Genomic DNA, 13,006 nt, shown 5'->3' on the forward strand with positions numbered 1-13,006 from the left:
CAGAGAGCAGGGGCTGAGGTGTGTGTGTGTGCCCCTGTGATTGATGTGCTGCTTTTACCACCCATAAAGCCTCTGACACATTCCTCTTGGCTTGCTGCAGATCTGCACTTCTGAGCTCCGTCACAAATGTCCTCAAAACATGTTCCACCCATGGTACCTATAAATAATTGAGGCAGCAGGTCTGCACCAGGTTCTGTGCTGCAGCCTTCTGCTCCTCCAGTGAAGTGGCCCAGGAAAATGACCTTTGCTTCTCCCATTTATCATCTTTGAAATTAAGGGGTTCCTGGTGCTCTGTCCCCGCACTCCTTTCCCTGCTCTGTCCCCCAGGTGATGCAGAATTTTCCCAGGCCTCTGGTATGCTCCATGCAGTGAGGTGAGCACAGACTGGTCAGGTCTCAGACCTTGTCCTTAAGGGCAGCCAAATAGAGGGTGGTGCAGCAAGTGGTGCCTGGCTTCTGCCCCAGGCACTGCCACTGCCAGGGGTGGGTGGGCAGTGCCTGGCACCCAAGCAGAGGGGTCTGGTGGTCTCAGCAATAGCCTGCCACCCATCCCATTATGGTACAGACAGCCTCAGCCCTCCTGCATGTCCTGGCACAAAGGTCAAGTGCCATTCTTGATCTGAGCTTGCAGGCAAGGCAGCAGCATGGGGCATCAGTGTGGGACCCCAGGAGGCTTCTCAGCCTCTGAAGCAGAGCCCTGTCTCTGGTGAGAGGCATGAGCTTCACCATCAGCCCCCCCACACCTCCTGTCACACAGGTTCTGGCTTCCTCCATGCCCACAAGCAAGTTGCTTCTTTCCTCCCTTCTCATGACAGCCACCAGCTCCCCCGTGTCAGTGGGAGTTAGTAGCAAGCATCACACTGGGGACATGCAGTATAAATACTGAGAGCTGATACCACCTCTTGTGGTGCTAGCAGCAGCACCAGCTTCACAGTGCTGGCAGCAGAAATCCTGGTGTGATGCCATCTCCCCCAGCAGCCCATGCCCTGTTGCCCCTTGGCTGTACCAGCCTGCAGCCAGGCTCCTCCCAGCTGTGTCACTGGGGTGCAGGGGGGGCATACATAAGGCACAGCTGTGCCACAGCCACATGCAGAGATGTGCATAGGGCACACCCTCCTTGCCCAGCACAAAGGCAAGCACGGAGCCATAGCAAGGTGTTCGGGTGATGAAGAAACCTCCTTCTGCCCTGGCAGCAGGCTGGAAGCACCATGCCCTGGGCCAGGCTGGCAGCACAGGGACTCAGGGCTGAGCATTAATGTCCTGCCCCCCGTACCCACACATACCTGCATGGTGTCACACGAGTGCAGCAGTGGCACATGCTGAGACTGTGTGCAGCCATGCCCACGGGTGCAGAGGCACAGCAGCATGCAGATGCCCTGATGGATCATGGAGGTACCTCAAACAGCAGCTGTGGGCTCTTCCTGAGCGCAGTGGTAACACAGCTGGCACCATTGTGATGGCTTCTTAATTTAAACTCATCAGCCACATGCTAATGAGGGCTAATGGGAAGATCAGTTTGCTGTTTGACAGCCTTGCTCTGTGCTTTGCCATGGCCCTGTCACTCCTGCAGCCCGCCTGTCCTTGCTTTGATGGTGCCTTTCCTTGCTCTGCTGCTCCATGGTGATGGGGACTTGGGGTCTGGTCTTCAGAGAGCAAGCTCCAGCTTGGTGGGTCAAAAACTGCTCTGCTGAGCTGTCCTCTCTGACTAGCAAGCAGCAGGACTCATTCTGGGGGGTTAGGCATCCTTCTGTTGCTTGTGGGCAGCCCCCACGGTGTCACAGCATCACCCCAAGAGCCCTGACCAGACCCTGTGGCTGGGCCACCTGCAGTTCCAGCACAGCCCCTTCTGCCCCACAGCCCCGGGATAGCCACACTCCTGGGACCCTCCTCACTTGTGTGGCCCACATCAGCACCTCCATCTTCCCCACCATGCCAGGAGGTCTCTGGAAATGAGAAGAGTGGCTGTCCTGCTTGGTTTGGCCCCAGCTCAGTAACTTTTTGTCACCTGCACCTCTGTCCTGGCTTGTGTGGCTCTGCTGCTGGTGCTGGAACAGCTCTGCATGGGAAACCCCCAACTCCACAGGGATGCTGCAGGTGTTGCAGGACAGGTGGAGCTCCAGGACAGTCAGGGCTGCTGCCTGTGCCCCCACACACACTTACAGGTACACAGCAAAACCTTGTCCTTTGGGCTGTAGCAGGGACCTGGTAGTGCTGCTGGGCATGGCTGGTGGATGGGCAGCCTGAGGGGTGCCAGCAGGAGTGGGAGCTGTTGGCTCAGTGCTGGCAGCATCCCTGGGGCTGCCTCTCCCAGCCTAGTCTCCCCAGCCCCGTGTAGCACCAATCATTTATCAGGGTTAATGAAGCATGCAGCAAATGCATAGACAAGGCAAAGCAAGCAGCAGGAAGACAATGGATGGGAGCAGGAGGTGAGTTTTGTGCAGGCCTGGGTGGGGCAGGGGAGGCCATGAGTGCCCCCTGAGTGCTCCTGAGCACCTGCACAGACACACAGCAACGCTGCTGGGTGCTCACCATCACCTCCCTGTGCACACAGGCACAAAGGAGAAGAGAGAGCTCAGCCATCCATGTTTAAGAGAAGCCATTGAACACTGACACAGCCACTTACACCCTATTTGCATACTCACTTAATAGAAAGTTATGGCTGCTCAAACTCCAATCATTAATTACCCAACATTTTTTTTTTAATTCCTTCTTTTTTTTTTTTTCCCCACTACAGACTAAGCTGTTATCCTGCTCACTCAGCAAAAACTCCTCAGTGTTCCACCGGGGTGAGATGTGCAATAAATATGCACTTACTAAGTGTGCATTACAACTACACAAGCTGGGAGAAGTAATCACAGGCCCAACAAAAAGCTGAAGTGTTTATGCATGTACCTAGGGCCACTTTAGCTATTTATTTTCACAAAGAAATTAAATTAGATAGCTTGATAGCTCTTGGTGTGATTATGGTGGGAATTTCCAGAAGGCCCAGCCTGTCAGGTGGAGGTGTGTGTGATGGAACAAGCTTATGCTGAGCGTGCAGGCAGGGCCCTCTGTCAGGGCAGCAATGCCCCTCAGTGTGGTGTGGTGACCCTTGGTGTGGTGCAATGCCCCTTAATGTGGCACGATGCCCCTTGGTGTGGGCAGCCACCCTGCAGCGCCCAGCCCACCTGCCCAGCCAGGCAGCCAGTGGGCATAGTGGGCAGGGAGGACGCTGCCCATGCCAGCACCATGTGGCAATGCTTCGTGGGGAGCACTTGGAGAAAAACTCTTGGGATGTGGAAGAAGAATTTTCCCAGAAAAATTGCTTTTTAAACCCATTTTTTACTCGGAAGAGTGGCAGGGTCTTTGTTGTCACTGCCGTTCTTTGCAGATGCTGTTAGGCAGCAGCCTGGGCACCTGTGAGGGGCACAGCCGGAGCCCCCCGCTCGCCGCCCTCCAGCCGTCACCGCCCGGCGGGAGGCCCAGCAATTAGTGAGCGACATGATTAGTGCTGATTGCTCCCCTCCAACACGCCCGAGCCCGGCGCTGCCCGCAGAGCTGCTGACGCTGCCCGTCGCGACCCCGCACCAGCCCCAGGGGCGAACGCAGGGCACGGTGACGGCCACCGGGCTTGAGAGAACCGAGCCGGGGGCCATCGAGCCCAGGGGCCAGCTCCCACCTGCTGCCGGGGCCGGGACTGCCTGCAGCCTCCGTGCTCCCCGGGGACCAGCTTCCCCTTGCGCTTGTCCCTTCGGTGCCCGATGTGCCCTGCGCCTGCCCTGCCGGGTCGCGATGTCCCGGAGCTGTTCACGGTAGGATTTTTAATTAGCATGTGGGACGTGCGAGTTGTGCGGTATCAGCACGGGGGAGTGGTGGGGAGCTGCTGGGAACCAGCCGGGCACCGCCAGTCACTGTGTCCTTTAATCACAGCTGGTGACGCTCCCCCGTTGCTCTCCACCTCGCAGCCGGGCAGTGGAGTCCCTAGAGCCCATCCTGCCGATCCCCCGGGCGCGGGCGTGGTCTGCTCCGCTCCTCCCTTGGCACAGCTCTTCTCTAACCACAACGAAACGCTGCCCAGCTGCCTTCCCAGGCGGCAGAGGCGTCTCTTGGAGCCATGCCCTGCGCCTGCCCGCGCACATCCCGTGCTGTGCCGGGGCTTGTCCACCCTGTGCCTTCCGGCAACCTCCTCCACTGAGGGCTTTAGAGGGACCAGCAGCTTCCAGGCACGGGAAATGGTGTTTGCTGGCAGAGGGAGTGGCAGGAGAACTGCCTCTGCCTGTGACACGGCTGCGTTGGGAGTGAGCTCGGGGCTGAGGGCGGGATGTGCCGGCTTGGCAAGAGGAGCTAAGAGCCACTGCTCTCTGGTGAGACAGTAGGGAGCACAGCCCAGCAATTAGAGCACAATTAGCTCAAGCAGCAGGCTGATTGTAAATTGCAGCTCCGAGCCAGCTACAAGCACAGAGCAAATGACAGGCAGGAGATCTCCTGCAGCCCTGCTGCCTGTGCCCAGGGCCGAGCCAAGGTGGAGATGCGGGGCCACAGTCTCCAGCATCCTCCCTGGGGTCTTCTGGCACCCAGCCCTGCTCCCCCACCCCAACAGGCCACTGTGGGCACAGCAGAGGTAGTGAGGAGCCCCACGGGCTTGCTGTGCCACGGTTGCTCTGTGGGAGGGCTGCCAGGAGCAGCCCTGGTGGGTGTTGTTAGCCCTGCCAGGGCTCTGGGTCTTGGCCACAGCACTGGCTGCTGGCTCAGGGTCTGGGATGAGCAGTGCCACTGGTGGCCTTGTCACAGAGCCCCAGGCCATGCTGCCAGGGTGTGGTAGCCTTGCTGGAAAGCTGGCAGTGGTAGCCCTCGTCCTGCAGCCAGTGTGGGGATCAGGCTGGGGGTGTGCACCTTGCAGTGAGGGGACCCCATGTGCCCAGTCCTGTGGTGCCAGAGGGGGACAGGGCTGAGTGTGGGTTCCTTGCAGGAGCTGCTGTAGCCAAGCAGAGGAGTGTTGAGTGTTTTGCTGCCAAGGGGACAAGTGGCAATTAAATCCCTTGGTATGACCCTGGCTCGAGCATCCTGTTCCCAGCTACCATCCCAGGAAACTGTGAGTGTGCAGGATGCCAGTGCTGATCCACCTGGAGTGAACAGAACACACATCCCAGGTGACAGGGGGGACCTTCTTGGGGGGGTGTCCTTCCTGAGCAAATAGGCAACCACCTGGGTCCTTGTGCAGAGTGTGGCAGCTCTGCTGCTTCCTCCCACCGCAGGGATCTGGCAAGGCTCCTGTGCAGCCCTGAGGAGGCAGAGGATTCCAAGGATCTAGAGTCCCACATGCTGGCTTTGCTGAGGGAACCCGTGGCACCACTGCAGGAGGACACAGTGCTGCCCACAGAGCTTGTCCATGGGGACAGCACCCCTCTGAGGGATGCCTGGGGTATGCCTCCCAGCCAGCTTTGGTCATGGCTGTGCCCTCAGTGGGGTGTCCCAAAGGTACTGTCCTGAAGATTGTGCCAACAGTGGGGCTGGAGCCAGGTGCTTGGCAGGAGTTGGCAGAGTCACCAAGCCTGTTCCAGGGAGGGGCAGAAGGGGCCCCTGTACCCCGGCTGTCCTGTCTGCCTGGGATGTGGTGTCCTGGGGCTGGGAGGAAGGGGGGCAGAGCCTGTCAGCCTGCTCAGGCTGATGCCTTTCATCTCTGAGTTACTGGCTCATGTCAGGGCAGAGCTGGAAATGTCAGGGACTGCTGCAGGGTGACTGTGCAGAGTGGCAGATGGTCAATGATGGATTTGTCACTTCAGATTCAGGCAGTTTTTAAATATTCAGCAGAATCAGAGGTGACAGCTCATGGCAGCAGGCAGAATTTCTGTGTGTCTCTGTAAGACCTCCTGGCCCCCCGGGAGAGGGAGCACGGCAGGACAAACCCTGGCACCTCGAGGCAGTGGCTGAGGACAGCGTGGCCTGGGACCACACCACACTTGGCCTGGGCTCTCTGTGCTCCCTGTTGCTGGTGACCTGGTGGCTGTGCAGGCACAAGGCCGACACTGTGCCTGGTCTGCCCCTGGCTGCGAGCTGCAGCATCTGCACTGCCCATGCCCATGCCCACCATGCCATTGTGAGTTCTGGTGGGACAGGGGATGTATGGCAGGGCTCTGGGGGCTCTCACTGGCACCGTGCAGGAGCTGGCATGCCCCAGATTTTTGGTGCTGGCCACAGCAGTCATGTCCTGAGCAAAGGTCCAGTTGAGCAGCATTGTGGTGGAGGTCCCAGGGAAGTCAGTGGTGCCAGGGGCATGGGCCGAGCCAGGCATGGGCTTGGCTGGGCACATGGAGCAGCCTGATCAGAGAGCTGCCCTCTGGAGAGAAGTGCCTCCAGACAGGGGACCTGCAGCCTGTCAGAGTGTGCACAGTTGTTCTGCAAATCCACAGTGGCAGCAGCATTAAGGCAGGACCTGGAGCTGCCATGATGCTGTGCAGTCATCAAGCAGGGCTGCTCGGGGCATGGTGAGGAGCAGCCTGTCAGGAGACATTCTCCTCTCAGTGCTGCTGCCAGCAGCCCTGATCCCACTGCTGGGTAATGGGGAGCAGTCACCAGCCACAGCACACACTGCGGTGCAAAGAGTGCTTTGTGCCCCAGGGTGTGGGGCAGGATGCAGCCTCACAGACAGACACAAAACCAGCGTGGGGAACATCTCCTGCTGCAGGAGAAGAGTGAGGACAGAGCATGGGCCCTGGCTGATGTGAGGGATGTGGGGCTAACCCTCCCTGGGGAGCTGTGTGATTAGGCTGTGCTGTGGATGCTGGCAGGGGAGGGAGGTCAATGCACTAAGGAACATGCTGGCCTTTGAGGGCAGGCAGCGTATTCCCCACCCTGCATCCCGTGTGCCTGCTGCCTAGCACAGAGCTCTTGCTCATGCCAGCTTGATTGGCTCAGCTATCCTCATGCTGCAGTTCATCAGGCGGAGGCCCTGACTGCAGGGCACTGCCGGCTGTCTGCATTTTCATCAAACTTTGCTACCAGTGTGAGTCCTCCTCTGGTGCTGGCGTCTGCCACATGAGCAGAGGTTCCCAGCTGGGGGAGAGGAGCTGGGGGACAGCCACTCTCCCTGTCCCCCCTGCTGCAGGCAGGTGTGGTTCATGGGGACACTGTCAGTGTGCAATGAGTGACCCCGTCCAGGCAGGACTGCACTTGCTAGCAGGGCAGGCGTGGGACACAAGCAAGTCTGCACCCTGTGGCAGTGCTGGCCACAAGGGGTGGGATGGGCAGTGCACTGCCATGCCTGCCAGACCCAGCTCAGCTGCCAGAGGCAAAATTGCCACCCCTTCCTAATGCTGCCCCATCCCTGCCAGGAGCATGACAGGTAGTCAGTGATTAATGCTGAAGTCAAGCCAAAGCCAGCAGTACCAGCCCCTCTCACCAGCTCCAGCTCTGAGAGCACTCTGCAGCAGCACTGCAGCCAAAACCAGTGACTCCCCAGAAGCCAGGATGACTCCAGATGCACCCTGGCTGCCTGCAATGCTGTGTGGCAATGCAGAGCTGACTCCTCTTCATTACTGGTGCTTGCTGTCAACAGCTTGTGCCTGTCTTCTGCATGGTCTGCATGATTCGCAGCAGCATCCAGCCCTCTGCAGCCCAGCCCACTGCCAAACTCTTCTTCCTCCATTAGGTGCTTCTCTGATTAGGAAGCAGAAGGCAATTTGCTGGCCGAAGTCTCCTGAAAGAGCTGAGCTTGGCTCTGGCTCCAGCCTGCACTTAGAGCAATTTAATATCAGCAGCACAAGGGGATGGGGAATTAATTTTGGTTGCTGCTGCTCCTTCGGGCCACACCTGCGGGTGTGGGCGTGCTGCGCACAGCGATGTGCTGGCTCCCTCCTTCCTCTCCTCTCGCTGCTGCTTGAATTTTCCTGTCCTGCCTTCATCCCTCCTTGAATTAACTGTTCCTCGGCTATCAGACACTGAAAGGACTGCAGCAGCAGCACCAGGCAGCTCCTGGCTCTGAGGAGGTCATGCAAGACTCACAGGCAGGGCTCAGCTGCTGGTGGCAGCCACCCACAGCAGGGCACCCGCAGCCCTGTGGGATGCAGGGGGAGATGCTGGGGACTCACTCAGGTGCAGGGGGAAAACCCTGGAGACTCGCTCAGGTGCAGGGGGAATCGCTGGGGACTCAGGTGCACAGTCAGGGCTCTGCTGCAGGGTGTCTGGACAGAGCCTTGCCTTGCCTGCCCAACAAAGCTCTGCCTGCCAGCTCTGCTCATGTGCCAGCATCCCTCAGGAGAGGATCAAGGCAGGGCTGCCTCTAGAGTTTTGGGCAGGGTGAGCATGATGACAGGGTGGCTCCAAGCTGTGTCATGCCAGCATCCCATCAGTTGCTGTGTTCCCTGGGGGGCAGTGGGACTGTGCAGGTGGCACTGCCCGAGGCAGGAGGGCTGAACACTCACCCCACAGAGGGGCATTCTGCTCTGGCTGGCTCTGAAGAGGTTAAATCTTTCTAATCGCTTGGTAAGACCTTCTCTAAGAATTTATCTACTTTCTGCCTTCCAAGAACATATGGATGAAATCCCCCTGAGCAGGACTTACATTTATAGCATCTATTACTGAGATCAAGGTTAATCCAGAGTAATCTAATGGGGTGAAAAGGACTTTATATAAATCTGTTTAAATCTACAGGGCATGATAGCCATCAGAAAACCTGTGTGCCATGGCTGGGACAGGGAGCAGTGCCAGGGTGGCTGGGGAGACCCAGGAGGGAGGGTTGGCTCCGCAAGTGCACATATCTCTGGGGTGCAGCAGGGCAGAGTCAGGCAGCTGGCAGGGCTGGGTTGTGGTTCACCATTTAGTTTAGAGAGGTTTAGTGGCTCTGTCTGTCTCAGGGTGTTGTGCCACGGGACAGGGAGGCTCTGAGACTCTTCCCACCAGGTTAGGAGCTGTCCCGGGTAGGTTCGATTTATCTGTGCTTAGAGAGAGGGGATGTTCAGCAGGGAGGGGCAGAAAGTGAACTTCACACAGCTCCCAGGGCTGCAGCTGCATCCTTCATCTGTATTCCATCCTGAGGACCTGGTCCCCGCAGCACCTTGCACAGGACACTGCCAGGCTGGCAGAGCAGAGGGACTTCCAGGATGAGCCACTGTTGTTCTTGCTGCACCCTGTGTTCCCCACAGCCTGGCCAGCACCTGCTCTGAGATGCCTGAGTGCTGCTGCTCCTGCTATCCTCCATCCTGCTACCCCTCCAACCACTCCCTGTGCCAGGTGCCAGTCACGCAGCACTGTGACCAATGCCTGGGGATGTGCTGAGCCCTGGCTGTGCCCAGTGCCAGCAGGCAGGCTCCCTTGGCACTGCCTGCCCAGGCCAGCGAAGTGCAGGGCAAGTCCCATGGGCAGTTCTGCAGAGCATGGCAGGTCCCTCTGCACCTGCTCAGGTAAAGACTGAGCTGCCCAGGTCCCCGGGTCCCAGGCCTGCCAGATGACAACAGCTCAGCTAAATGATGCACAAATGATTTAATGGAGGGAACTAATCAAGGAATCCAAGAGAGACTGCTCACCAAGGGCTGATGCAAGATTCAATTAAACTGCAGCCTTTGTGGGATCACCATTTTAATTTCCCACAAATTAGCTTAAAAAAAGGTATGGAAATAAAGATATTAGAGTGTTTTTTTTTTAAGTCAAAAGGAAAACTCCTTTGAGGGTGATATTAGCTATTTTGCTTTAACAAACATCATTTCTATACTCATTTTCTTGCATTAGTCTCAGCTGCTGAGATGCTGTTTCCATTTCAGCTCCAGTGTCAGTGTTTTGAGCATGAGATGGGGAAGGTTGTTTAACCCTTCCGTAAGCAAGCCCTACAGCCTGGCTGTTGCAGTTCCCTGGGCTCCCATGGCACCTGTGGTGCTGAGCAAGAGGAACAGGATGGCACAGCCAGAGCTCCCACCCCTGCTGTGACGCACAACCAGGTGCCATTGTGGGAGAACCAGCCTCCAAAGAGAGTTTTGCCACCTGGCTCCACCAAGTGCTGCTGCTGGGGTTCTCTGCCTGTGCTCTCCCAGAGTGAGGACAGCTTCAGCAAACCCCCCTCCACTGTCAGCACCTCGCATTCCCCATCCATGTCCTGCACCCACTGGTCTCACTCTGTCCACACCCTTCTGTTCTACCTTGTCCTCTCCCAGGTGCCCTCTCACCCATAGCAGCACTGTCTGGGTGACATTCACCGTGCAGCTCCTGGAAGTGCCTCCCTGCCCCCTTCCTCTGTGCCTCGAGCTGGAAGAGAGCTCCATTTGTCACTGTCTCTTTTGAAAGGCCCGATCTCTTCCACGGGGTCACCTGGCTGCTCTGCCAGCAGCTCCCTATGCTGGCACAGCTCTGCTGCAGCTGCCAGCCCAGGATGCATCATCCCTGTCCCCTTGTCCTTGGGGTGCTGCCATGGTCCTGCCCTCCCTGTGAGCAGAGGAGCATTCAAAGCCTGGGCCATGGAGGTGCCCAGGGATGGCTGCAGCTCCCACTAGGCCCTGGGTTCCAAAATATCCCCTCCTCTCCTTCACCAACAGAGAGGGGCTGAAGTATCAGGCTGTGGCTCTAACCAGGGGCAGCTGTGGGGACACAGGAGTCTCTCCTGTGCCAGTCAGCAGGATACACTCCTGGAGCAACAGGCATCCTGGCATGGTCCCATGGCACAGATCTGGTGATGGAGGCTGTGGCTGGGCTCTGCTGCTCCACCAGCCCCCCTGCACATGCTGAATGGAGCTCAATGCAGAATTAATTTGTCATGCTGACACTGACCGTTTATTAGGGAGCAGAGTGGAGCCCATTCATTTGAACAGAAAACATTTCATCTTATCTCCTGCCTTTTCATGCCTCAGCTCTCACTCTTTAACCTTGGACAACGAGACATTCATAATTTCCTCACTGGCTCTATGGCTCCTTTAGATAAGAAACTTATTTTTTTGTTTAATCTTTCTTTCCACTGAATTTTAAACATGTTCTCTTTCAAAGCCTGATGCACGTAACGACATCTTTCACCCAGTGCTAACATGGCCACGTTGTGCTGCAGCCTCTGCTCTGAGCCATGCTCCTAACCCTGCTGTGCCTGGCAGGTTCTGATGGCCAGCAACCAGCGCTGCTTGCCCACATGGCTGCCCACAGTGCCTACCTAGAAGGTGCTGTCACCAACTGATCCTTTACAGCAGTTCACGTTTGCTCTAACACATTCTGAGCTCAGGGCAGTATTTCATTTTTGGGGGATGGTCCTTGAGGAGCCTTTGCAGCCCCATGTGTGAGCCTTGGGCACAGCAGTGTGGGGTCTGGCTTGGGCCAGGGCCATGTGCAGCTGCAGAGGAACCGATCACATCTCCAGTCCATGCAGCTACTGCTCCTCCACCAAGGAGCTCCATCAGGACCCCTACAAGGAGAGGCCTTGATCACTTTTCATGTGCAGGAGAGCCATACCGATAAGGCTTTCACCTCCGGGGCTCTGATGAAAAATTAGGGACAGGAGGTGGGAGGGAGCAAATTGAGATAAATGAGTGTGCTGCGTGGCACCCTGCCCACAGGATGCTGAAATAAAAAACCACTGAATAAAAAATCACCAGTCTTTATCTGGTCAGAGCCTGAACGGGGCTGTGTGATAACTATAAGGGATGAGGCTGCCCAGAGGGCCTCGGAGAGGGACCCGCCGGCTCTCACTGCCCGCAGGAGGGCACCCACCCTGCCGCTCCGCTGCGAAACGGCCGCGGCGTGGGCGAAGATCCAGGGCGGCAGCGCCGCCGCGGCACAGCCGCTCCTGTCCTGCCGAGGGCACTGCGCCGGCTGCCGAGCCGCTCCCGGCTATCTCTGGGAAGGGCTTGGCTCCTTCCACAGCGTGAAATGCACTTCTCCAAGTCGTCCTTCAGAGGCAGGGAAAAGGCGGATCGGCTGCGGAATTAGCCTGCGAGAGCCGTGTTCCCATCTCTCTTATCTAACTCGCTGTAACAAGCTCTTTGCATTTATTCTACCAAATGTGCTGCAGAATTGCGTTACAGCTCATGGCTGCGAGCCATCTGTGGAGAGAAATCCAGTTATACCTTGTATAATAAGTTCCTGACAATCTTACAGAGGACTCCGGGTCATAAAAGTCTCCCGGCTTTATCGCCAGTAACAGACACGGAGAGAAATTAAGTTGTCTTATCAAATTTAGATAATATACATCCCTCTGGAGTGGAAGGTTTCTGATGGATCTTTCACAGCATGAGAGAACATTTAGAAGGGGTGAAGAGAAACGCACAGCAAGGGTGGGAGAACACTGGGGAACAGGACGCCCAAGGGGCACCCAGGGAGGCAAGGAAGCACTGGGCAGGGATGGACCCCGGGGAGCCCTTGAGATGCAGGAGGAGGTGAAAGCTGTTTGGGGCAGGGGCTGTGCTGAGCCGTGGGCTCTCCTCCTGCCTCACGCAGCTCGGGTGCTTGTGTGCCATCTCTGTACCAAAGCTGTGGCCTCCAGCAGTCCTGACGTGCAGACCCCTGCCCCACTGCCTCCTGAGCTAATCACTGAGGGGAGGAGCAGCCATGGCTGGTTTGCTGCCTTTACAGGGCCTGGGATCTGCTGCCATCAGCAGCCAAGCCTCAAGGGAAGGATGGATATAAGATGGGTACAGGATGGATGCCCAGGAGCTCCCCTGCTGCAGGTAGGCATGGCAAGGCAGCTGGCAGAGGGCAGGATGGTCCCTGGCCTGGGAAGCTCTCTGCTCCTGCACGCTTTGCAGAGCTGGGCAGTGCCTGGTGGGGTCCTGGCTGGGCTCTCCCTGCTGCTGTTGGCAGGGAAAGGAGCTCAGCTCTGCACAGCCAGGGGCTTTAAGCTCCTTGGGGAAGGGGTTCCTGCCAGTCCCATTGCCAAGAGCTTGGCCTGGTCCTGGCACCCACGGCTCAGGTGTGGAAACTCCTGTGGCTATGTGCAGCACAGGGGCACTCACACCCCCTTGGTTTGTGCCACATGCCAAGCACTGCCTTCTGGGACTGTGGCTGCCTGCAGTGAGGGTGCTGCTAGCTCAGGGGGATGGGATACTCCGTGCTCTTGCTCTCTG

Source organism: Indicator indicator, chromosome 24 (genome assembly GCF_027791375.1).
Source record: "Indicator indicator isolate 239-I01 chromosome 24, UM_Iind_1.1, whole genome shotgun sequence".
Taxonomy (NCBI): Eukaryota; Metazoa; Chordata; class Aves; order Piciformes; family Indicatoridae; genus Indicator; species Indicator indicator.